General features: G+C 42.6%; 1 long non-coding RNA gene across 1 annotated transcript in view; it reads left to right on the top strand.

Annotated features, from left to right (window-relative positions):
* The window catches only part of LOC141087839 (uncharacterized), a 65636-nt gene extending 40687 nt beyond the window's left edge, over nt 1–24949 (top strand). The window contains exons 2-3 of the long non-coding RNA XR_012231743.1: nt 15840–15987; nt 23950–24949. This is a non-coding gene — a long non-coding RNA (uncharacterized lncRNA). The remainder of the gene's footprint in view (nt 1–15839; nt 15988–23949) is intronic.
* Nucleotides 24950–26546: the final 1597 nt, after the last annotated feature.

The raw sequence follows: 26546 nt of genomic DNA, 5'->3' as shown, positions 1-26546 counted from the left end.
TCTTGTTTATTTGCTTTTCTCCTGCCTGACAATTTTGTACCTACCAGTACCTCCTGGTTCTCACCCGGCTACCTAAGGCTATGTGCACACACTGCAGATTCACCTGCGGGTTTTTTCCTGCGGAACCGCAGGTAAAACTGCAGGTAAAGTGACCTGCGGTTTTGCTGCGGTTTGGCCTGCGGTTTTGCCCTGTGGTTTCACACCTCTACTATGTTAAAGGTGTGAAACCGCAGCAGAATCCGCAGAAACAATTGACATGCTGCGGAAAAAAAACCGCAGCTTTTCCGCAGGTAAAAAACCGCAGCGTGAGCACTGCGGTTTTGAAAACCCATAGGCTAACATGGTAAAATACCATGTCTGCGGAACTGCTGCAGTTCTGCAGGGCCAAAACCGCAGCAGAACCGCAGCAAAAACCGCAGCGTGTGCACATGGCCTTACTATTCATGTTGCCAGATTCGACCAATGGACAGCAGCCAACTATGTGGACCCTGGGTGAGTCCAGATCCCTGTACAGTGATTAAAGAGTGAAAGTCAGTGCAAGCCTGTGGATCTGGTTTACAGGCTGTTTTTTACATCTGCCAGATGACCACTAGCAGTTCCCTGTGTGACCGATAGAAACACAAGACCTGGGCATTGGGAGCTTTATGAAGTGGTATTCCATAGTCCAGCAGATGCACACTAAGTTGACCATGCATAATAACAAGCTTTGGCTGAAGTGTGGTAAATCTGACTGCCAAGTGACCCATGAGCAGTGGAAAAATGTGCTATGAAATGATGAAGCAATGTGATGATAGCTCAAACTGGCTTTAGCTGATGCATGGAGAATTCTACCTTGTCTACAGATCATATTGTTAATGTGAGGATGAAATGGGCCTGAGGTATTCCCTTTATTTCTAGTCAAAATTAACATAAATGCTACATCACACAAAAGAATTTTTGACTATTGTCTCATATTTGTGTCAGCAGTTTTGGGAAGCCCCTTTCATGTTGCAGAATGACTCTCTGTGAAAAAAGCAAATTGTGGCCCTCAAAACCATGGTTTGGATGAGGTCAAAAGATCTACATAGATCACTGGTCTTTTGATCACTTTTAGGATGAATTAAATCATGTATTAGAAGTGTCTAACCTTACAATGCATACATGCTGTTTTGGGTGAAAAGCACACATACTCCACATGAGTGAGGTATATAAATTTCTCTGCAAGTGAGGCCTATGTCACTGTCTATTGTATTTGAACAAGATGTTCAATAAGTTCGTATTAGTGAGGTGGTGAGATGTCCACTCGAGATATTGCACATATGGCCATACAGTGTGCATTAGTGATTAACAATCATATGCATTTATTTCAGTGTAACGTAAATAAAAATTAGAATGTTAATATAGATTTTGAATAATTTATTTATATAATTGCCTTGTAATGTTTTCATTTCCTGTTCCGTCCAGATGTCACCGTATCCCAGAATTCCAAGCGGAGGAAATTCACCGACCACCATATTGGGACACCCAAGTGATGGGTGTCTCAATATGGAAACTGCTGCTGGTACCAACCTATTGTGCGGTACCACCAGCGGAACACCGTCGCACCACACACACACACACACAGGCACTCACACACACACTCACATTTGCACTCTCACAGTCACACGCACACACTCACACTCTCTCACACTCAAATACTCTTACACTCATATTCACACTCTCACACACTCTCATACTCTTACATTCACACAGTCATGCAGCCTCTTGCGCAGTGAATCATTCGGCTTATCCCGGCTGCAGATGCACAACGTGTCTACAGGCAGAGTAAGCCGGCCACATTAAAGGGGGTTTTCCCACGAACGAAAGTTCTTTTTAAATATTGTCTGTGTCTGACCGTGTACAGAGCATACCACATCTCCTGGGCAGGGGAGGAAGCAAAAGACAATACTGACATTACAGCAGGGTATCAAAGAGGATTCACTTTGTGAGGTAAAATATTTCACTGACTGGTTTTAAACAATATTTTACCTCACAAAATGTATCCTCTGCGATCTGCTGTAATGTCAGTATTGTCTTTTGCTTCCTCACCTGCCCAGGAGCTGTGGTATGTTCTGTACACGGTCAGACACAGACAATTATTATAATGAACTTTCGTTCGTGGGACAACCCCTTTAAATAGAAATTCCTCCCGACATGCTGTGTACCCCATCACTGTTTAGTGATGGGGTACACAGGTGAAACAAGAGATGACATGAGAGGAGAAGAGGGAAGATGGGGAAGAGAGAACACAGGAGGGAAACAGCTCAAACGGGACAGCACATGAGGAGAGAACACAGCACAGGAAGGAGAGAGACCGCAGACAAGGGAGATAGCACATGGGGTAGACAGGTCAAAGATGAGAGCACAGACGGGAGAAGTCAGCACATGGGGGAAAAAGAGAGTGGATAGGTGGGTGAGCACATGGGGGGGGGAGATTCTCAACGCTGCAAAGCCTGCCCCCATCGTAACATTGCCGCACTCCCAATGCAATAGCATCGGGCTCCATCTAGTTTTTATATAACCATAATAGATATTCATTGCTTGTGCCCTTTCCAAGTTCACACTTATTTCTGAGCAAAATGACTGTCATTTACACTTCTATTTATAAATATTGCATATATCTAACCACAAGGCTGGATTTGAAACCAGGAATTTATAATTTTGTGCAACAAATAGTATTCTTCTTAAAAAATAGGAACAATGTCTTTCAGTTGGCAAGTGAAATTCCCCTTTCAGTTGTCAATTGAAAAACAGTGTCCAGATGTCCATTTTATTATGTAATCTTCATGTAGTGAAAACCTTCCATTTTTTTAAAGCCAACCTGTCAGCAGGATTGTGCACAGTAGTCTATTGGCAGTGTCAGGTTGGCGCCGTCATACTGATTAAAATGAGAACTGAGTTGATGAATCTTTATTTTCAGTTTTGAGTTAATGATATGCTCGTGCTCTGAGGCGGCCTGTGGGGCTATCGCTGTTACAGATAAATACCTAATCAGAGCACCACATGAAGACCCTCACAGGCCTCCCCAGAGCACAAGCATATCATTGTACTAAGGTGGCCCAGCTTGGGGGGTGGTCCCTTGTTTACCGCGAACAGACATCACAGACACGAGACGGAGGCAGATTATGGGTACAACAGGTCCAAGTTTATTGGCCGTCCTTCTGACGACCTCAGCAATACACCGCAGCACTTCCACAGCTCTCCGTATTCAGACCCGGGTACACACACCTTTCTTATGTCGTTGTGACTTTGCTCACGGTTCTGTCACTGGGGGACGCCCTAGGCCTAACTACCACCAGCACTTCACCGGTCAGAGGTCGTCATCAATTTGGTACCCCCGGGGCCTCATCTGTCCTGCGGTTCTTCGTGTCGGGGCCACCCCCCTGACATCTTTTCTCCTCTGTCCCCTTGTTGAGCTCTCCAACACTGTCCACACTCCTTCACAAACTCCTCTCCTCCTGAGCTCCTCCCGGGACTGGAACTTTCTGGAACCCTCCTGTCCTATTTATAACCTTCCCGGTTCCCTGTAACCCCGCCCCCCATGACTAACGGTTTCTAGAGCCATAAGCTGCTGTCAAGTCCTGTACTCACACGCCCCCCTGCCATCTTGTGGTCATACCAGGGTACTACACCCATTCTACACTTTTCCCAGCTGTTTCCCTTCTTCCTTCTGACAAGTCCGTTCCTCCAGTCACCTTCCCCACATCATTAACACAAAACTGAAAATAAAGATTAACCCCTTCACCCCCAAGGGTGGTTTGCACGTTCATGACCGGGCCAATTTTTACAATTCTGACCACTGTACCTTTATGAGGTCATAACTCTGGAACGCTTCCATGGATCCCGGTGATTCTGACACTGTTTTCTCGTGACATATTGTACTTCATGTTAGTGGTAAAATTTCATTCAAATAACTTGCGTTTATTTGTGAGAAAAACGGAAATTTGGTGAAGATTTTGAAAATTTCGCAATTTTCCAAATTTTAATTTTTATGCCCTTAAATCACAGAGATATGGCACCCAAAAAACTTGATAACTAACATTTCCCACATGTTTACTTTACATCAGCACAATTTTGGAACCAACATTTTTTTTTGTTAGGAAGTTATAAGGGTTGAAAGTTGACCAGCGATTTCTCATTTTTACAACACCATTTTATTTTTACGGACCACATCACATTTGAAGCCACTTTGAGGGCTCTATATAATAGAAAATACCCAAAAGTGACACCATTCTAAAAACTGCACCCCTTAAGGTGCTCAAAACCACATTCAAGAAGTTTATTAACCCTTTAGGTGCATCACAGGAATTTTTTTGAATATTTAAAAAAAAATGAACATCTAACTTTTTTTCCCAAAAAAAATACTTCAGGTTCAATTTTTTTTTATTTTACCAAGGGTAACAGGAGAAATTGGACTGCAAAAGTTATTGTGCAATTTGTCCTGAGTACACTGATACCTGATATGTGGGGGGGAACGACTGTTTCGGCGCATGGCAGAGCTCAGAATGGAAGGAGCGCCGTTTGACTTTTTCAATGCAAAATTGTCTGGAATTCAGATTGGACGCCATGTCACGTTTGGAGAGTCCCTGATGTACCTAAACAGTGGAAACCCCCTGCAAGTGACCCCATTTTGGAAACTAGACCCCCCAAGGAACTTATCTAGATATGTGGTGAGAACTTTGAACCCACAAGGGATTTACAGAAGTTTATAACGTACAGCGGTACAATTAAAAAATCATATTTTTTCCACAAAAATGATCGTTTCACCCTCAATTCTTATTTTTCCAAGGGTAACAGGACCCTAAAGGTTATTGTGCAATTTGTCCTGAGTACGCTGATACCCCACATGTGGGGGGAAACCACTATTTGGGCGCATGGCAGAGCTCGGAAGGGAAGCAGCGCCATTTGACGTTTTTGGCTGGAATGGAGATCGGACACCATGTCGCGATTGGAAAACCCCTGATGTACCAAAACAGTGGAAACCCCCCACAAATGACACCATTTTGGAAACTAGACCCCCTATGGAACTTATCTAGATGTGTGGTGAGAACTTTGAACCCCCAAGGGCTTCACAGAAGTTTATAACATAAAGCCGTACAATTAAAAAATCATATTTTTTCCACAAAAATGATCTTTTCACCCTCAATTCTTATTTTTCCAAGGGTAACAGGACCCTAAAAGTTATTGTGCAATTTGTCCTGAGTACGCTGATACCCTACATGTGGGGGTAAACCACTATTTGGGCGCATGGCAGAGCTCGGAAGGGAAGCAGCGTCATTTGACGTTTTTGGCTGGAATTGAGATCGGACACCATGTCGCGATTGGAAAACCCCTGATGTACCTAAACAGTGGAAACCCCCCACAAATGACACAATTTTGTAAACTAGACCCCCCAAGGAACTTATCTAGATGTGTGGTGAGCACTTTGAACCCCCCAGTGCTTCACAGAAGTTTATAACGCCCGGGCGTGAAAATAAAAAATTCGTATTTTTTCCACAAACATGATCTTTTAGTCACCATTTTTTTTATTTTCCCAAGGGTACCAGGAGAAATTGGACCCCAAAAGTTGTTGTCCAATTTGTCCTGAGTATGCTGATACCCCATATGTGGGAGAAAACTACTGTATGGGCACACGTCGGGGCTCGGAAGGGAAGTAGTGACGTTTTGGAATGCAGACTTTGATGGAATGGTCTGCGGGTGTCATGTTGCCTTTGGAGAGCACCTAATGTACCTAAACAGTGGAAACCCCCCACAAATGACCCCATTTTGAAAACTAGACCCCCTAAGGAACTTATCTAGATGTGAGGTGAGCACTTTGAACCCCCAAGGGCTTCACAGAAGTTTATAATGCCCGGGCATGAAAATAAAAAAATCGTATTTTTTTCACAAACATGATCAATTAGTCCCCAATTTTTTCATTTTCCCAAGGGTAACAGGAGAAATTGGACCCCAAAAGTTGTTGTCCAATTTGTCATGAGTACGCTGACACCCCATATGTGGGAGAAAACTACTGTATGGACACACGTCGGGGCTCGGAAGGGAAGCAGTGACGTTTTGGAATGCAGACTTTGATGGAATGGTCTGCGGGTGTCATGTGCGTTTGGAGAGCCCCTGATGTACCTAAACTATTGAAACTCCCCACAAGTGACCACATTTTGGACACTAGACCCCCCACGGAACTTATCTAGTTGTGTGGTGAGCACTTTGAACCCCCAAGTGCTTCACAGAAGTTTATAACGCTCGGACGTGAAAATAAAAAAATCATTTTTTTCCACAAAAATGATATTTTTGCCCCCAATTTTTTATTTTCCTAAGGGTAACAGGAGAAATTGGACCCCAAAAATTATTTTGCAATTTGTCCTGAGTAGGCTGATACCCTACATGTGGGGGTAAAACACTGTTTGGGCGCATGTCAGAGCTTGGAAGGGAAGGAACACCATTTGACTTTTTCAACTCAGAATTGGCTGGAATTGAAATCAGACGTCATGTTGCATTTGGAGAGCCCCTGATGTGCCCAAACAGTGGAAACCCCCAATTCTAACTCCAACCCGAACCCCAACACACCCCTAACCCTAATCTCAGCCCTAACCCTAGCCCTAACCCTAACCGTAATGGAAAAATGGAAATAAATACATTTTTTTTTTATTTTATTATTTTTCCCTAACTAAGGGGGTGATAACGGGGGGTTTGATTTACTATTTATGGCGGTTTTTATGTTTGGCAGCTGTCGCACGCTAAAAGACGCTTTTTATTGTAAAAATAGTTTTTGCATCACCACATATTGAGAGCTATAATTTTTCCGTATTTTGACCCACTGAGTCATGTGAGGTCTTATTTTTTGCGGAACGAGTTGCCGTTTTTATTGTTACCATTTTCGGGCACGTGACATTTTTTGATCGCTTTTTATTCCGATTTTTGGGACGCAGAATGAACAAAAACCAGCGTTTCATGAATTTCTTTTGGGGGGGTGCGTTTACACCGTTCTGGATGCGGTAAAATTGATAAAGCGGTTTTATTCTTTGGGTCAGTACGGTTACAGCGATACCTCATTTAGGTTGTTTTTTTATGTTTTGTCGGTTTTATGCAATGAAAACTATTTTATATAAAAAATAATTATTTTTGCATCGCTTTATTCTGCGAGCTATAACTTTTTTATTTTTCCGCTGATGATGCTGTGTGGTGGCTCATTTTTTGCGGGACAAGATGACGTTTTCAGCGGTACCATGGATATTTATATGCGTCTTTTTGATCGCGCGTTATTACACTTTTTGTTTGGCGGTATGATAATAAATCATTATTTTTTGCTTCGTTTTTTATTTTTATTTTTTAAGGGGTTCGCCAAAGGGGTTAACTAATGGGACAGTTTTATAGGGCGGGTCGTTACGGACGCAGCGATACCTAATATGTGTACTTTTATTGTTTTTTGTTTTGTTTTTTTTTCAAAAAATGGATTTATTTGGGGGAATATTTTTTTTTTTTTGTAATTTATTTGGCGATTTTTTTAAAATTATTTTAACACTTTTTTTTATTTTTTTTTTACTTTATTAAATAGTCCCATGTGGGACATCACTGTTCTGTGACAGATCGCTGATCTGTCACATCACAGATCACTGTGACAGATCAGCTATCTGTCACAGGCAGTGCACAAGGCTTCCTCATGCCTGCGCTTTGCAGGCACTGAGGAAGCCAGCTTCCTGCAGGCCCCCGAAGGCCCCCGACGCCATCTTGGATTCGGGGGCCTGCAGGAAAGGAGCCCCTGACAGCAGCGCTGCACATTGTGCTGCCGTGGGGGGCTCAGGGAAGCACAGAGGGAGCCCCCTCCCTGCCGATGCTTCCCTTTAACCCCCGGTGTGCAAGGGGTTAACGTGTCGGGGGCGGTCCGTGACCGCCCCTGACACATTGTGTCGGGTGTCAGCTGTGATAATCAGCTGACACCCGGCCGCGATCAGCGGCGCTCACCACGTGGGCGCCGCTGATCGCGGTAGACGTACTATCCCGTCCATTGGCATAGGGTCCCGGGTCCCATGGATGGGATAGTACGTCTGATGTCAGGAAGGAGTTAAACAACCACAAGACGAATTACCTCAACCAAGGTATCATTGTAATGAGTATAAGGGCGCCGACCCGACACTGTCTGTAGGTTACTGTGCACAATCCCGCTGACAGGTTCCCTTTAAGAGGAGGTGTGAAATGACGTGTGAAAGGAACCTGGCAGCTGATACATGCTGTCCGATCTATAGGCAGCACGTATCAGAGAAACCAGGGACCGAGCCGCATGGGAAACTAGTTGGAAAGGCAGATCCCTTGTGGCTTCTCTATGCCCCCTTCCCTTTAAGTAACAGGTCTCTCCCTGCATGCATGTGTAGGGATGTGGACTATCTTACTCTGTCCCTTCCCCTGAAGACAACAGACCTACTATGTGAATACCAATTTGTCTTTTTATTCTGCTTTTCACCCACAGTCTTTACGGGCAGACTGAACGGATCAACCAGAATTTAGAGACGTATCTTAGATGTTTTTGTGTGTGAGAATCAGGAAAACTGGGTTACCTACTTACCATTGGCTGAATTTGTTGTAAATAATCATTGTCAGAAATCTAGTGGTTCCTGTTTTTTGTGGCATATGGGTTCCATCCTCAGTTTAGTTCTTCCAACGGTAATCGTCCTTCTGGATTCCGGAAGAAGAATGGTTTTCATTTTCCATATCATATGGCAGGGGGTGACTATAATTTGCGAAAGATGGGTTCCAAATATAAGAGTGTGGCTGATAGGAGATGTTTGTTGGGTCCGCACCTGTGTGCTGGTGACTTGGTGTGGCTGTCCTTGAGCAACAGTAAGATGAAGGTTTTGTCTTGGAAACTGGGTCCCAGATTTCAGTCCTTATAAGATCTTAGCCATGGTCAATCTGGTAGCATTCCGCCTTGCTTTACCACCTACCTTTAGGATCCATAACGTTTTTCATCGTTCGCTTCTCAAGAAGTATGTGGCATCTGCAATACCTTTGCCTCTACCACCTTCTCCTGTCATTACCGATGGTAATCTGGAGTTCCAGATAGCAAAGGTCTTAGACTCTCTTCTTGTTCATCGGTCGCTTCAATATATGATACATTAGCAGGGGTACGGTCCTGAGGAGAGGATGTGGGTACCAGCTTCTGACGTTCATGCGGCTAAACTGGTTCGGGCCATTTATGGGGCACACCCTGATAAACCTGGCCCTGAGGTACCGGGAGTCTCTCGTAGAAGAGGGAGTACTGTCACGGGGTTACCGCAGTGGAGGAGCCAGAAGACAGCAGCTTCTGGTTGCTCCTACTCCGCCGCTGAGAAGAAGCACTTCTCCGGTTTATTAAATGTGTTTATTTCTTCCAGCAGAACAGGGGTTATTCGGCCATGTTGGAATTTCCTGTGTTCTGCTGTGCTCGGTTAGCCACTCCTTTCCCCTATAAAATCTGGGTTATATTACCTACTCCTTGTCAGAGTTAGCACTTGCTGCATGTCAATAGGAGGGAGTGAAGCTGGTATGAGAAGGATTGCTGCAGGAGTTGTAAGATACTGTTGTTTGGTTTGTACGCTTGATAATCCCTTATCCTTCCCTGTTTTGCTTTCTTCCTCCTTCCTTTACACCTTGGTGGATCCTCTGTTATATGTGAGTGAATATTTTTTGTGTGTGAAGTTTTCAGTTTACCCTTGTCTTTTGTTGCCTTGTTTGTCGTGTGTGTGTACTGCGGTGCACATTAGCACCACCGCTTCACTGGGTGGGGGAAGGGGACAGATGAAGGGCTAATTTAGGAGATAAGGCAAGGGTGGAGGCCCCAGCGTCTTCACCATCTGAAGTATCCTGGGGAACAGGGTGAGCTAGGACACCCACTAGTGTTAGGGACAGGAAAGGAGCCCCTGGTTCCAGGTCACTCGACAGTTGTGTTGTGACAATGACATTCACTTTTTGTATTGAAGAATAATTTTGTGAGAAGCACCTGTTTGTCTTGCATTGGTGACCTGTGTTCGTACTTCTGTGGTGGAAGCAAAGCAGAACTTTGGGATCCTGAAAAACTCAAAAATACAACGTGTGAACATAGCTAGGCATTCTGCAGGTGACTGATCAGACTGGAGGCATCTTGAAGTTGAAGAGAGCAACAAGCCCAAATTTCTTTGAGCAGCGTCTGCACAGGCCATGTGCACCAAACTGCAAGTATTAGTGGTTTCTATGGATGATAGCAGTTTTGTTTGATCGAATTGGGGCTAGCTGAGCAGTGTCTGAAGTAGTCGGGGTCTTTACTGTTTAGTTAGCGCTTGGGCAAGGCTAGGGATTTATGTTTATGATTTTGTTTTTTTGCTGTGCAATCAGTGGAAAGTGCTAAAGCGCCACGTGTTTGGACCAAAACTGCCTATGTCAAAGCTACCTAAGGCCTAATGCTTACCAGAGAGAGTGAATTCCTGCAAAGGGTGGATGTAATGCAGGTGTGAGATCCCAGAGAGCAATGGTGATTGCAGTGTAAAGATTGAATGTCCTGGGTAAAGGCAGCCTCAGCATTGCGAACAGTATGAAAGCATGGAGCAGCTTGTGAAGCACTTAGGCCAGGTGCAGCAACAGCAGCAGACCCAGCAGGAAACCACATGCTACACACGTCGGCTCTTTCTTGCATAACTACAATTGATGGAAATAAAAGAAGGGATGAAGATTTTTTTCCCAAAGTGTCTTACCCAGGGTGGTCAGGCGCTTGACCTGCACTCCCAAATTCAGGCGCAGTGCTCCTGACAGGCAGAGGTCTATAATATCTAACTATCTCAATTTCTGTGCTCTAAAAGTAATCAGTGACCTTCATAGGGTTGTATTAAGAGAGTACACAAAATCAGATGCAAAAAACATGTAACAACCAGAAACGTAATACAACAAAAAGTACCCAAATTTCCCAATTACCGCCAAATTGCCCCCAGTTTTCAGGACATAATTATTACTAAACAATAAAATTAGGGAAAAAATAATTGTAAGGCAGTTAGATATTACTAGAGTCATATTCACTCAGATTCAGATGTTAAAAGTTCAGCAGAAGAAACACATTGGCAGAGAGAAAGGTTGGCCGATCATGTTATATCAGAGATTATTATTACGTGTTTTGGCACAATGTACCAATTCTAAGAAAACCCTCTTATTTGTAAGAAAACCCTACTTATTTCTATGAAATATCTACAAACTTTGCATTATTCATTCATGAAACAAGCAAAATAAACAATTGTGATGGAAAAAGGTGCAATGAGCCTGAGAGGCCATTGAGGTTACACCTGCGGTAAAAGAGAGTGGGGGGTTTAAAGCAGTGCCTAAAGGTAGGAAGGTACTGGGAGGGTGTGATCCACTGCCCCATTGGAGAGAAGGGGGAAACATAACTATGTGAGCTGTCAGGACTATTGCACCCAACAAATGTGCTGTACTGTCACAACCCCCATCTGTGGACTTCGAGCACTCAAACCATCCTCATGGAGTCGGTTTCTAACCATTTGACACATGCACATTTGTGGCCTGCTGGATGTAATTTTGCAGGGCACTGGCAGTGCTCCTCCTGTTCCTCCTTGCACAAAGGCTGAGATAGTGGTCTTGCTGCTGGGTTGTTGCCCTCCTACGGCCCCCTCCACATCTACTGGTGTACTAACCTGTCTCCTGGTAGCGCTTCCAGCCTCTGGACACTATGCTGACAGACTCAGCAAACCTTCTGGCCACAGCTCGCATTGATGTGCCATCCTGGATGAGATGCACTACCTGAGCCACTTGTGTGGGTTGTAGAGTCCGTCTCATGCTACAACGAGTGTGAAAGCACAACCAACATTCAAAAGTGACCAAAACATCAGCCAGAAGGCATTGTTACTGAGATGTGGTCTGTGGTCCCCACCTGCAGAACCACTCCTTTATTGAGGGTGTCTTGATAATTGCCAATAATTTTCATCTGTTGTCTATTCCATTTGCACAACAGCATGTGAAATTGATTGTCAATCAGTGTTGCTTCCTAAGTGGACAGCTTGATTTCACAGAAGTTTGATTTACTTGGAGTTATATTCTGTTACTTAAGTGTTCCCTTTATTTTTTTGAGCAGTGTAGATTGCATGCATGTACACGAGATTTTTTTTTTTCAGATTTTTTTTTTTTGGCAATGGAAACTACCTAGTTTATGATTGTAGGTGGTGGTTTTCTCTTCCTCCCCATGCAACTATTTCCTCAACTTGGAGAAGCATGATCCTTTTATGGTACGTTTCCACAGAGTTCTTTGACGTTGTTCTTTGACATAACAATTCAGTCTAAACATCGCTTCTAAAAGACATGTGGTTTTGTAATATCATACTGTGGATGAGTTTATTTTTGCATTTTTTTCAGAATGGTTTTGATGCATTTTTTAGTTATCATATGGGATGTAGCACTGCACATGTGTGACTTGTGTGTTTCTGCATCTAAAACATCATCAAAAGCACACCAAATATGTAGAAAAAGCGCATTTTTTGCTTGATTTAAAAGTGGAAAATATGCCGAAGTGTAGGTTGACACTGAGTTTTAAGGCGTAGAATCTCAAGCGGATCCGCTTAAAAACACACTTAAAAATATACAATTTTTCATTCAAATAAATGGAAAGCCTGTTGCAAGCAAATTTGAATCTTTTTTTTATGTAGATTTTGGAGTGGGATCTGACAAACTTTCTGGGACATATCCTTAAGCCCCCGTTACACACTGCGATATCGCTAGCAATATCGCTGTAAAGTCACCGATTTTGTGACGTTGCAGCGATATTGCTAGCGATATCGCTGCATGTGATACTTACCTCCGACCGGCTCCCCTGCTGGTTATCGCTGATTGCGCGAGAAGCTCCTGGACCATTCCTCGTCGGTCACTTCCTACGGCGCTTCCTGTGGCGCCGACGAACGACGCGTGGAGCCGGGCGGGAGGACGCAGGATCGCCGCGTCTGACAGGCAAGTAGCGACCCCCGACCCCTGCGATGTCGCTGGTGAGATCTGCCTGTGTGGCAGCTCACTAGCGACCACCTAGCGATGCACCAGCGATCCTGACAGCGTCATATCGCTGGTCGGGATCGCTGGTGCATCGCTAGGTGTAACGGTACCCTTAGATCAAGAGGCTGTAAGCAACTTTCAGACAGCAACAGCTTTTGAAACACAGAAATAAAAAAATGTGAATTATGTCAAAGGAAATGCAATAGGCTTATCCCACTTTCCACGCCACCCTCAATTGCAGTGGAAGAGAGCGTCTCTCTCCCATCAGTCCCCTCTTCTGACTCCCAGCCGGTGCGCGATAATATCACTTCATCGCGCACCTGCTGTGTATCTGGCAGACGGGGCAGCTCCTGAGACTGAAGTAAGCACCGCGTCAGCGTGGGAGCGAGGAGGAGAGGTGAGTATTGTGGTTTGTTTTTTTTATATCTCTATATCTATCTACTGTATCTATCTATCTATCTAGTCCTCAAGATGAAAGCAGCACACCAAAAGAATTCCAGTCAAAGTGCTAATTATTAGCCAATCTGGCTAGTTGCCCATACAGCGACGTTTCGGTCCTGGGAGTTGTGGACCTTTCTCATGCAGTGTAACAATGCAAAGTGAGTGCGATTTAAAGCTCACCAATCATACAGGTACTTACAAACAATTAGATAATGTACATTGTGCAATACATAGTTTTACAAAACATGAATAACAATCAAAAAGTGCATTTATAGTGCAATGTGCAAAAGTGCCTCAATTGATGAAAAGATGTTAATCTCCGTTTAAAAACCATTAATATCTAGTAATGTCCTAGAATTTCAAATCAGCGGCAGCTGTATTAACATATAAATGAGCATGACTCACCCCATAGTGACCATTGTCATCCCGCCATGTATCGGCGTCTCACACTGCGCAGTGCGCAGGACCTGAAGTCCAACATGGAAACATCACATTAATCCCACTCATGCGCACTGGCACACTATCAGTGTCGGCGCCATCTTTAATGGGGGAAAGAAATACAGCGCAAGTCTGTGTGCGTCTTTTGTTGGATAAAGAATAACGTCATCTGACATCATTCAGATATATAGGCGCTCCAATAATAGCGCAACAAATCAAAATAAATTCAATAAAGAAAATAATAAATAAAAAAAAATAAAAAGATGAATACAATGCCATTTTTGTAGCTTCTAGCAAAAGGGACTCACGGTAAGTGAATTCATCCATGTAGGTAATAGGGACTCCTCCCATTAGCTGGGATAGGTAACCTACACTGACATTGGGGAAGAGAAGTGGTGAACTTCGCTAAAGGCCCCACACTCCACCTCTCCCAAAAAAAATGGATATTTTGTTCCAAAAGACCGTTAGTTCAAATCCCAATATAGGCACATTCACCATAAAAAAAAAAATATTATAGAAATAACAAAAGAAAATTTTATACCAGATTTTGTGCATATAACATGTTTTTATTGAAAAATACATAAATTTTATTTTCATTCAAAAGGGAGTCATGCATTCCAATATCAGTCTGCTGCCGCATGATCTGAAAAAAAACAAAAATACAAATAAAATAAATACCTTAAAAATACAACCCAGAATCATAAAGAAGAGAAACAGTAGCTCAGAGGAATCTATTACAATTGGCTTATAGAGTAATCTGTAGCTTGTAATCGACATTTAAACCAAAAGGTTTTAGTGTGTTTAATTTTTTAATCCATTGTAGCTCCCTAATCTTCAATATTTTAATTCTATCTCCCCCTCTTCTCAAAGGTGGGATAATGTCTATCACTCTAAACGTCAGATCCTTTTCCACATGTTTAAAATCTGAAAAATGTTTGGATACCGGTAGATCTTGTCTCGTTTTTCTAATGCTGCGTCTATATTGATTTAATCTCCCTTTCAGTTTGCAAGTGGTTTCACCCCCATAGTACATATTACATGGACATTTTAAAAGATAAATGACAAATTCTGAAGAACACGTCAAAAAATGATTTATTTTAATTTCCTTATTAATATGCGGATGTTGGAAGGAACTGCCTTTTTCCATATATGTGCAATTCACACAATTAAGACAAGGGAATGAACCAACCCTAGCACTTTTTTGCCTAATATGCATGCTATGGATATACTCCTGTTAAACATGGAATTTTTACAAGAAAAAATTGTGTCTCTTAATGCTAATGTTGTTGATACAGAAAATAAAATAAGGCTGTGTGCACACGCTGCGAATTTTGCTGCGGTTCCGCAGCGGTTTTGGCCGCTGCGGACCCGCAGCAGTTTTTGCTGCGGTGTACAGTACCATGATTCCCTATGGGAATCAAAAACCGCAGTGCAGACGGTGCGGAATTTTCTGCGCGGATTATCTGCGGTTTTCAATCCGCAGAAAGAATTGACATGTCTATTCTTTCTGCGGATTCCCCTGCGGTTTGCCATCTCCTCCATTGAGGAGATGAAAAACCGCAGGGCCAAACCGCAGAGCAATCCGCAGGTAAAACTGCAGGTCTTTTGACCTGCGGTTTCACCTGCGGATTTTACAAAATCCGCGCGGATGAATCCGCACCTAATCCGCAGCGTGTGCACACAGCCTTAGAGACATTTTGGGCATGGAGGTGTTTGACAAATTTAAGGAGACTGTTACTACATGTTTAAATAAGATAAAAGAGGATCAAGAGGAGGTGAAGAGGCGTAAGTGGACTAGAGACACTGAAGATTATCGTGTGGGTAAAATTTACAACTGGCAAATGGAACCAAAGAGAAATTATAAAGATAAGAAAGTGCCTAACACATCAGGTTATTATCAAGTCACAAAATCTGCTAAAAATGACTTTTTTGATTTTTTTTTTTGGCTATTTTTCTAGAAACAAAGAAACTCAATCTGGAGGAATGTATCGGAGGACCAGAAGAGGAGGGTGGAAACATCACCGCAGACAAAAAAGAAAGACGCCAGAGAGTATGAACCAATCCTACAAGACCAGCAGTGAACAAGAAAAAGGATCAGACCTTGTGGTAAATCTCTCAAGTAGATCATTATCTAATGATGAAATTACAGTTTTATCAAAGGGACTATCTTTTAGTCCAAGTAGTCACATTGACTAGTTCAATATAGAAAAGGAATTGTTTAGATTTTTTAGACAGATTAAGCTAAAACATTGGTTTTCTGAACCTAAGAATTCAAAAGAGGTCATGGTCAAGGATGTGAATATGGGTAGCATTGATACTGTGAATAACAATGCGGGCATATTTGAATTACATAAATATATGTTGTCTAACAAAAGTGATTTTATTCCAGCAAATAATGTACCTGCTATTGAAGCATTTACTACAGCAGTAAAAAAAGATGTTGAGCTATTTAACGAGAGTCATACTATGGATAGCCCTAAAGTGTCGGGTAGGGGCTCAATTTTTAATCATATTGGGATTTTTTTTGGAAAATATATTAAGCCCTTTGAGCCGCATACTAAATCGTTCATACTGGACACAACAGATATTTTGTGTAAATTAGGTGGGATACGATTGCAGAAAGATGTGATCCTTGTATCATTTGATGTAGTTTCATTGTATACGTCAGTCAGCCATGAATTAGGCCTTATGTCAGTAGACAGGGCCTTGAATAACACTGAGTTTACATTTGAACAAAAAAATCTTTTATTAAGTTTATTGGAATTGTTATTGTGCAATAATTATTTTTTTATTTGAAGATGACTATTTCATCCAATTGAGTGGGATCCATGGGTGCCAACATGGCGCCTGCTTATTCAAATTTGGGCATGGCGGCCATGGAGGAGGACTTCATCTATGTGTCCCACCACTTTGATCATGTGCTCAGGTGGTGGAGATACATAGATGATGTCCTCCTATTTTGGACTGGTACAGTGGTGGAGTTGGAGAACTTTCATGGGTTTTTGAACTCCATTAATGATGACATAAAATTTACTATGGTTTATTCAGAGACTGAGATCCAGTTTTTGGATATTTTCATCAAGAGGAAGGATGACAGATTGGAGACAGAGATTTATGTGAAATCCACTGATAAAAATAACTTACTTTGTGTTAGGCGCCGGATTCCTGCAGGTACACAACAGGAATCCAGAGCCTCACATGCTGCTCTGCAGCAAGTCATTCCTGAGGCTAAGTTCCTCTGCCGCTCCACTGAGCATGCTCATGAGACGATCTACCATTGGAGGTCGGGAGTCACGTGCTCAGGTCCTTCTCCAGATCTGATTGGTCCTTCTCAGAGATCTGGAAGGTCCCGGCAGCGCACGGCTATAAAAGGCCCACATGGCCGCTCGGCCGTGCGCTAGTATAGACTCTTCTTGCTAGATGTGTGAATGTGATGGATGTATGATTCTGGTGACTGACTTATTAAGATTCCACTCCCTCTGATATTACGCATGTGGATAGGGAACTATAGAAAGAGTCAGCGCCAGTCAGTGGCAAGCCATAGGCCACTGTGCACACCGCACCTCTACACTAGCATCCGGTGGTGTCTCGTCTCTCACGGCACTATCGCATAGCGGCTGTGTCTGTTGCCACGCTGCATTCAGCAGCACTTACCGGCGTCCGCAATAGTGATGCTGCACGCACGGTAGGTCTAGACGGACACCGTCCCCTGTCTTAGACCCGTGTCCTGTGACCTAATACCGTGCATGCAATTTTGCTGAGACCTGTGAGTCTAACAGGCTCGGTGTTTATGTTACAGTGCCTCTGTGAGTTAACAGAGTCCGCTCTGCGCACATCGGGTGACGTTGAACCCGTGGGCATTATACCGCCATATAGCGCGTCTGCCATTAATTAGCAGCAGTTTAATACCTCTGCACGGTGGACCCCGTGCGGCGAACGCACTTTATTATTTATTAATTTAGTGCATTCCGCCGTTCCTAACATTATACTAGCGCCTGGGTCTGGCTAACAATGGAGGACGAGCAGCAGCTACAGTGGTACATTCCACAGCTGGAGGGTAGGTTGGCAGCCCTCAAGAGTTCCACCTCGGCTGCAGTTGCTGCTGCGGTCGCTGCTCAGACACTTGCAGAAGCTGTCTCCCGGGCGTGCATGTCCACGCCCATGCTGACAATTTCCCGCCTCCTGTTGCTCGATAAATTTTCTGGTGACAGCGCCACCTGTAGGGGTTTCGTGAGTCAGTGTACTATCCAGCTCAAGTTGCTGGCCACGTGATTTCCTACAGAGTGGGCTAAGGTGGGGTTTATCTTCTCCCTCCTGTCGGGCAGGGCGTTGGAGTGGGCTACGGCACTATGGGAGTGTGATGACCCTGTGGTACTGAGCGCGGCTCAGTTTCTAAAATCACTAAAGCAGGTCTTTTTGGGGCCCCGGGTCACTCACGATACCTCTCTCCAGTTACTTGCGTTAACGCAGGGATCCCTGTTGGTCAGTCAGTACGCCGTCCATTTCCGGACACTGGCTTCCGAGCTTGAATGGCCTGATAAAGCACTCATCCCTGTGTTCTGGAGAGGGTTGGCTGAGCATGTCACAGATGCTTTATCCACCAGGGAGGTCCCCACAAGCCTGGAAGAGTTGATAGCAAACTCCACCCGTATTGACCTCCGGTTTACGGTCGGCCCCCGACTTCTCTGAATTTCTGGAACCCCAGATCTGGAAGTTGTACCTCCTGAGCCCATGGACGTGTCTCGTACCGGTCCGAAACCACGTCCGGCACAGGGCTCCACTTTCTGCTACCTGTGTCGACAGTCGGGCCACCTGGCTAACAGGTGTCCGCAGCGGTCGAAAAAACATTCACCTCCAGTGGCAGTTGGTGGAGATCTACCTAATATGAAAACTTTCTCCTCCAAACCGGTATTTCGAGGGACGTTAGATGGTGGAGCTTCCACCTGGGAGGTAGAAGTCACAGTGGACTCTGGGGCAGAAGGAAACTTTATGTCTTCAGCCTTCGCCCAAAAGCACGCCATTCCACTGGTGCCACTTTCTCACCCCATGACGGTTAGAGTGGTCAACGGATCATAGAATCATAGAATCATAGAGTTGGAAGGGACCTCCTGGGCCATCTGGTCCAACCCCCTGCTCAAAGCAGGATTCGCTAAATCATCCCAGTCAGATGTCTGTCCAGCCTCTGTTTGAAGACTTCCATTGAAGGAGAACTCACCACTTCTCGTGGCAGCTTGTTCCACTCATTGATCACTCTAACTGTCAAAAAGTTTTTTCTAATATCTAATCTGTGTCTCTTCCCATTCAGTTTCATCCCATTGCTTCTAGTCTTTCCTTGTGCAAATGAGAATAAAGTTGATCCTTCTACAATGTGACAGCCCTTTAGATATTTGTAGACAGCTATTAAGTCTCCTCTCAGTCTTCTCTTTTGCAAACTAAACATTCCCAAATCCTGCAACCTTTCCTCATAAGACAGGGTTTGCAGACCGGTCACCATTCTGGTCGCTCTTTTCTGAACTTGCTCCAGTTTGTTGATGTCTTTTTTAAAATGTGGTGCCCAAAACTGGACACAATATTCCAGATGAGGTCTGACCAAAGAGGAGTAGAGGGAAATAATGACTTCACATGATCTAGACTGTATGCTTCTGTTAATACATCCTAGAATTGCATTTGCCTTTTTTGCTGCTGCATCACACTGTTGACTCATATTCAGTCTGTGATCTATTAGTATACCCAAGTCTTTTTCACATGTGCTGTCACTTAACCCTATTCCTCCCATTCTATATATGCTTTTTTCATTTTTATTGCCCAGATGTAGTACTTTGCATTTCTCCCTGTTAAAAATCATTCTGTTAGTTGCTGCCCACTTCTCCAGTTTATTTAAATCTTTTTCAATCCTCTCTCTCTTCTCTAGTATTAGCTATCCCTCCTAGCTTTGTGTCATCAGCAAATTTAATCAGTTTATCCTCAATTCCTTCATCTAAATCATTGATAAAGATGTTGAACAATACAGGGCCCAGGACAGAGCCCTGTGGTACCCCACTTGAGACATTCTTCCAACTGGATGTGCAGCCATTTACGACCACTCTTTGGGTCCGATCACTAAGCCAGTTATGAATCCACCTAACGGTTGCCTTGTCCATTCCATACTTAGTCATTTTTTCAATAAGGATTGTATGAGAGACTTTGTCAAATGCTTTGCTGAAGTCTAGATATACTATATCTACAGCATTTCCTTGATCCACCCAATCAGTGATACCGTCATAGAAGGAAATTAAGTTAGTCTGACATGACTTATTAGTTACAAACCCATGCTGACTCTGTTTAATCACTTCATTCTTATCCAGGTATTGACATACATGTTGTTTAATAATTTGTTCAAAGATTTTTTCCTGGTATAGAAGTCAGACTCACCGGCCTATAGTTGCCTGGGTCCACCTTCTTCCCCTTTTTGAAGATAGGAACAACATTTGCTCTTCTCCAGTCTTCTGGCACTTCTCCTGTTCTCCAAGAATTTTCAAAGATTATGGAGAGGGGTTCAAAAATTTCTTCTGCTATCTCCTTCAGTACTCTGGGGTGTAATTCATCTGGACCTGGAGATTTGAATTCATTTAGGTTAGCTAAGTGTTTCCTCACTATCTTTCTGTTTATAGATATCCTGGATTCTTCTATTCCCTTAATAGGACAGTGAATAACAGTTGATGTTACATTTCCTTTCTGAGAGAAAACAGATGCAAAATAGGAATTTAAAAGTTCAGCCTTCTCAACATCCTGTCTTACCATTTCATCATTTTCATCCTGTAAAAATCCTATAGCATCTTTGACTTTTCTTTTACTTTTGACATATCCCCAAAATCCTTTATTATTGCTTTTGACATCTCTTGCAAGCCTCAATTCATTTTCAGCTTTAGTAATCTGATTTGTGCCCTGCAGGTTCTGCAGACAGCATTATATTCTTCTTTAGATATGCCTCCCTCTTTCCATTTTATAAACATTTTTTTCTTCCTTTTTAGCATGTGCTTAAGTTCTGTGTTCATCCATCCTGGTTTCCTTAAATGCTTCCTATTCTTCCCTCTTTTTGGAATTGTTAACAATTGTGCTTTGAGAATTTCATTTTTCAAGATTTCCCATCCTTCCTGGACATTTTTGTCTTTAAGGATATCCAGCCATTGGATCCCTCCAATTCTCTTTCTGAATCCCTTAAAATCTGCCTTTCTGAAATCTAACCTTGACGTCTGAGTCTTCACAGGTCTTCCTCCTCTAGTTATCCAAAATTCTAAAATAGCATGGTCGCTACCTCCTAGGGTCCCAGCCACTTTTACCTCTTCAACCATTTCCTCCCTGTTTATAAGGATTAGATCCAAGGTAGCAGTTCCCCTTGTTTTCTCCCTTACCTTTTGGAAGATAAAGTTGTCAGCAAGAGAGGATAAGAATTTCCTTGACCTGTTAGTTTTGCCTAAGGATCTACCTTACCGTCTCAGATTACCCACCAAATGGCACCCCTGGGGTTCTCAATCTCCCCGTCTCATCGCGAGACGTTATCCCTGCTTATTATGCCTAAGGGCATCGACCAGGTTCTTCTCGGACTCCCCTGGCTCTGTTGCCATTCCCCTCATATAGAGTGGTCCTCGGGGAGTATACTGGGCTGGAGCAAGGACTGTGTGGGAAGGTGCATGGGGGGCAGTGTCCAAGTAGCCTTGGCGGAGGTGCCCGCGGATCATTCCGCGCCCCTCACTGGGAATCTGAAGTCCATGGTTCCAGTCGTCCCTGAGCCAGTGCCGCTGAGCAAGACCTTTGTCCCACCTCACCTGCGGTCCAAGGTTCTCACGTGGGCACACGTGTCCAGGGTGGATGGTCACTTTGGTTACAAGCGGACCACTAAACTCATGGCTAGCTCTTATTGGTGGCGCAGAGGGCTCGGGACACTAAAAAATATATTCAGGCATGCGCCTCTTGCGCTCGGAATAGCTCCTCTAAACAGAGGCCGGCTGGGTAACTGTATCTCTTGCCGGTGGCAGACCAGGCAATGGAGGTCCGCGACAGTCTGGATCGCACCCCGCATGTCACTCAAATCTCTAAAATGAGAATGAAGACGCCTGCCGACACACTTCGGCGCCCTGTTCCAACTTCTGCTCCTGGCGATTTTGCCATCCCTGACGCCTTCCACGTGTCCCTTCTCAAACCTGTTCATATGTCCCGGTTTTCTGAGTCATCTGCCGGGGCATCAGACTTGTCTTCGGATGAGCCTGAGGCCTACGCCTCTGTGGGACACAAGGTGGTACGTGGCCAAAAACTTTGCTAGGTGGGTTGGAAGGTTCAGGAGGGAGGGGGCCCTAGGAAGGGGGGTAATGTTAGGCGCCGGATTCCTGCAGCTACACAACAGGAATCCAGAGCCTCACATGCTACTCTGCAGCAAGTCATTCCTGAGGCTAAGTTCCTCTGCCGCTCCACTGAGCATGCTCACGAGATGATCTCCCATTGGAGGTCGGGAGTCACGTGCTCAGGTCCTTCTCCAGATCTGATTGGTCAATCTCAGAGATCTGCTATAAAAGGCCCGCATGGCCGCTCGGCCATGCGCTAGTATAGACTCTTCTTGCTAGATGTGGAAATGGTGATGGATGCATGATTCTGGTGACTGACTTAAGATTCCCCTCCCTCTGATATTACGCATGTGGATAGGGAACTATAAGATTCAGCGCCAGTCAGTGGCAAGCCATAGGCCACTGTGCACACCGCACCTCTACACTACCGTCCGGTGGTATCTCGTCTCTCACGGCACTATCGCATAGTGGCTGTGTCTGTCGCCGCGCTGCATTCATTCTTACCGTTTCGCTGAGACCTGTGAGTCTAACAGGCTTTGTGTTTATGGTACAGCGCCTCTGTGAGTTAACAGAGTCCGCTCTGTGCACATCGGGTGACGATGCACCCGTGTGCATTATACCGCCATATAGCGCGTCTGCCATTAATTAGCAGCAGTTTAACACCTCTGCACGGTGGACCTCGAGCGGCGAACGCGCTTTATTATTTATTAATTTAGTGCGTTCCGCCGTTCCTAACATTTTGTTATGACAGTCACCACCCAAGAAAAATGGTAGAATCCCTTCCATTTAGTCAATTACTCCGGGTAAGGAGGATTGTGAGTGAGTCTGATGCTATGGATCAGTCTTTAGAAAACATGATCATTAAATTTAGACAGAGAAAGTATCCTGTGAAATTAATGGATGATGTTAAAATGAGACTTAAAGAGAGAGCACGCAATGACCTTCTATTTCAGAATAAGCGAACTAGGGATGTAAAATATAGGATTCCATTTGTTACCACGTATTGTGAAGAGAGTGACCGTATTGTCTCTATTATAAGGAAACATTGGTCTACATTGGGTAAATGTCATCCAGAAGTAAGGGAGTTTGGGTCTCCACCGCTAATTTCTTATAAACGGGCCAGAAATATAAAGGATATAGTAGTACATTCAGGTATTGGTTCAAAAAAGAAAAATTTCCAGACCACTTTGACTGGTAGTGCTAGGGTTGGTTCATTCCCTTGTCTTAATTGTGTGACTTGCACATATATGGAAAAAGGCAGTTCCTTCCAACATCCGCATATTAATAAGGAAATTAAAATAAATCATTTTTTGACGTGTTCTTCGGAATTTGTCATTTATCTTTTAAAATGTCCATGTAATATGTACTATGTGGGTGAAACCACTTGCAATCTGAAAGTGAGATTAAATCAATATAGACGCAGCATTAGAAAAACGAGACAAGATCTACCGGTATCCAAACATTTTGCAGATTTTAAACATGTGGAAAAGGATCTGACGTTTAGAGTGATAGACATTATCCCACCTTTGAGAAGAGGGGGAGATAGAATCAAAATATTGAAGATTAGGGAGCTACAATGGATTAAAAAATTAAACACACTAAAACCTTTGGGTTTAAATGTCGATTACAAGCTACAGATTACTCTATAAGCCAATTGTAATAGATTCCTCTGAGCTACTGTTTCTCTTCTTTATGATTTTGGGTTGTATTTTTAAGGTGTATATTTTATCTGTATTTTTATTTTTTTCAGATCATGCGGCAGCAGACTGATATTGGAATGCATGACTCCCTTTTGAATGAAAATAAAATTTATGTATTTTTCAATAAAAACATGCTATATGCACAAAATCTGGTATAAAATTTTCTTTTGTTATTTCTATGATATTTTTTATGTATTTTTTCTTTTGTAGTGAATGTGCCTATATTGGGATTTGAACTAACGGTCTTTTGGAACAAAATATCCATTTTTTTGGGAGAGGTGGAGTGTGGGGCCTTTAGCGAGGTTCACCACTTCTCTTCCCCAATGTCAGTGTAGGTTACCTATCCCAGCTAATGGGAGGAGTCCCTATTACCTACATGGATGAATTCACTTACCGTGAGTCCCTTTTGCTAGAAGCTACAAAAATGGCATTGTATTCATCTTTTTATTATTTTTTTATTTATTATTTTCTTTATTGAATTTATTTTGATTTGTTGCGCTATTATTGGAGCGCCTATATATCTGAATGATGTCAGATGACGTTATTCTTTATCAAACAAAAGACGCACACAGACTTGCGCTGTATTTCTTTCCCCCATTAAAGATGGCGCCGACACTGATAGTGTGCCAGTGCGCATGAGTGGGATTAATGTGATGCTTACATGCTGGACTTCCGGTCCTGCGCACTGCGCAGTGTGAGACGCCGATACATGGCGGGATGACAATGGTCACTATGGGGTGAGTCATGCTCATTTATATGTTAATACAGCTGCCGCTGATTTGAAATTCTAGTACATTACTAGATATTAATGGTTTTTAAGCGGAGATTAATATCTTTTCATCAATTGAGGCACTTTTGCACATTGCACTTTTTGATTGTTATTCATGTTTTGTAAAACTATGTATTGCACAATGTACATTATCTAATTGTTTGTAAGTACCTGTATGATTGGTGAGCTTTAAATCGCACTCACTTTGCATTGTTACACTGCATGAGAAAGGTCCACAACTCCCAGGACCGAAACGTCGCTGTATGGGCAACTAGCCAGATGGGCTAATAAATAGCACTTTGACTGGAATTCTTTTGGTGTGCTGCTTTCATCTTGAGGACTAGTTTTGAGGTTTGGTAAATGCCTGGAAGACTTGCACCCACATGTCTGTTCATTTTTTGTGCTGCTTTTTCCCTTTTTTCACATATCTATCTAGCTATCTATCTTTCTATCTATCTCTATATCTATCTCTCTATCTCTCTCTCTATATATCTATCTCTCTCTATATCTATCTATCTCTCTATATATCTATCTATCTCTCTCTATCTCTCTCTCTATCTCTATATCTATCTATCTTTTTTCATATCTATCTATCTATCTATCTATCTCTATATCTATCTCTATCTGTCTCTCTCTATATCTGAATCCTGCTTTGAGCAGGGGGTTGGACCAGATGGCCCAGGAGGTCCCTTCCAACTCTACGATTCTATGATTCTATGATTCTATCTATCTCTCTATATCTATCTATCTATCTATCTATCTCTATATCTATCTATATCTATTTATCTCTATCTATCTATATCTATCTATCTCTATCTTAGAGATAGATATAGAGATAGATATAGAGATAGATATAGAAATAGATATAGAAATAGAGATTTATAGATATAGCGATAGATATAGACATAGTTAGATATAGAGATAGCTATAGAGATAGATATAGATAGAAATAGATTGAGATAGATATAGAAATAGAGATAGATATAGATAGTCTATCTCTATTTCTATCTATATCTATCTATCTATCTATCTCTTTATCTGTCTATAGCTATCTACAGAATATCTATCTATATCTATATCTATCTCTATTATCTATTTATCTATATATCTATCCATAGATATATCTATTTATCCCATATCTAGCTATCCCTATATCTATCCATCTCTATATTTATCTATTTATCTATTATCTATCTTCTATCTATCCATAGATCTATCTATTTATCCCATATCTTTCTATCTATCTATCTATCTATCTATCTCTATAACTATCTAGCTATCTCTATATCTATCTCTATCTACAGTATATCTAGCTTTCTATCTCTATATCTATCTCTATCTACAGTATATCTAGCTTTCTATCTCTATATCTATCTATCTTTCTTTCTATAGCTATCTATCTATATCTATATATCTAGCTCTATATCTATCTATTTATGCATTATCTATCGTCCATCTATCTAGCCATCTATCCATAGATCTATCTATTTATCCCATATCTATCTATCTATCTATCTATCTATCTTTCTATCTCTATATCTATCTATATATCTCTATATCTATTTATCCATTATCTGTCTTCTATCTATATCTATAGATCTATTTATCCCATATCTATCCCTATATCTATCCATCTCTATATCTATCTATTTATCCATTTTCGATCTTCTATCTACCTATCCATAGATCTATTTATCTATCTATCTATCTATCTATCTATCTATCTCTATATCTATCTTTCTACCTATCTATAGGTATCTATCTATATCTATATATCTATTTATCCATTATCTATCTTCTATCTATCTATCCATAGATCTATTTATCCCATATTAATAAATTTTATTTCTATAGCGCCGACATATTCTGTAGCACTTT

This window comes from Dendrobates tinctorius, unplaced genomic scaffold (genome assembly GCF_039654945.1).
Source record: "Dendrobates tinctorius isolate UK_male_01 unplaced genomic scaffold, ASM3965494v1 ptg000035l, whole genome shotgun sequence".
NCBI classification, from domain to species: Eukaryota; Metazoa; Chordata; class Amphibia; order Anura; family Dendrobatidae; genus Dendrobates; species Dendrobates tinctorius.
This window is presented reverse-complemented; position numbering and strand designations above follow the sequence as displayed.